The following is a 919-nucleotide window of genomic DNA, read 5'->3' as shown; positions in this document are numbered from 1 at the left end:
TGCCACATTCGAGTTGAAGGGGCTCATATTGACCGCACTGAAGGATATCCCATTTTTTTGGGAAATATCATGAGGATGATTTTAAGCATCTAGATGAAGTCAATGACATTGCGGATTACTTCAATGTCCCAAATGTCAACATAAACACAGTCTTGCTTAGGATGCTTCCCATCACTTTCAAAGGAGCTGCTAAGGAGTGGTTAAAGTCACTTCCACCGGGTACAATTACCACTTGGGCTCAAATGCGTGAGCAATTCCTGGACCAGTTTTACCCGCCATCCAAGATAGCCAAACTCAAGAAGGCAATAGCCAACTTTGAGCAATAGCCGGGGGAGTCAGTATACAAAGCATGGGAGCGGTACAAGGCCTTGCTCAGAAATTGCCCTCAGCATGATCTAAATATGCAACAAGAGATGTCAATCTTCTATGATGGGGTCAACGTTATGACGAGACAACTCCTTGATTCTCAAGGACCTTTGACAAAGAAAAATCCAAGGGAGGTTAAGGAGCTGATTGAAGAATTCGTAAAGCACTCTCGTGAATACCACAACCCTAGGCAAGATGGAATCAAAAGCAGTGGAGGAGCCCAAACTAAAGAAATAGCAGCTGTGATGGCCATGCGGAATAATTTGGATCGAAGGATAACACAAATGGACCAGTCAATACATGCCATAAGAGTGCGTTGTGAGAGATGCAGTGGTCCACACTTGACAAAGGACTGCAATATAGATGAGTTTGGGAACAGAAAAGCTCAAGTGTGCTACTCAAGTGGGGATAAGTTTGATGAGGACTGGAGGAAACCGAAGAAGGAGTGGCTGCCATATGAAGAGTATAAGAAGCAAAAAGAAGAGAGGTATAAGCAGACAGGTCGAGGCTTTTATCAAAAGGAGCAGCCACCAGCCGAGAAGAAACCCGATCT

At 44.4% G+C, this 919-nt stretch overlaps 1 non-coding gene across 1 annotated transcript; it reads right to left on the bottom strand.

The window, feature by feature from the left end:
• Window positions 1–290: 290 nt before the first annotated feature.
• LOC111920280 (small nucleolar RNA R71) lies at window positions 291–397 on the bottom strand. Its single transcript, XR_002859798.1, has one exon. It is a non-coding gene; the product is annotated as a small nucleolar RNA R71 (small nucleolar RNA).
• Window positions 398–919: the final 522 nt, after the last annotated feature.

The sequence above is a fragment of the Lactuca sativa genome, chromosome 9 (genome assembly GCF_002870075.4).
Source record: "Lactuca sativa cultivar Salinas chromosome 9, Lsat_Salinas_v11, whole genome shotgun sequence".
In the NCBI taxonomy this organism is placed as follows: Eukaryota; Viridiplantae; Streptophyta; class Magnoliopsida; order Asterales; family Asteraceae; genus Lactuca; species Lactuca sativa.
Note: the sequence above shows the minus strand (reverse complement) of the source record. Positions and strands in the feature narration are given on the sequence as shown.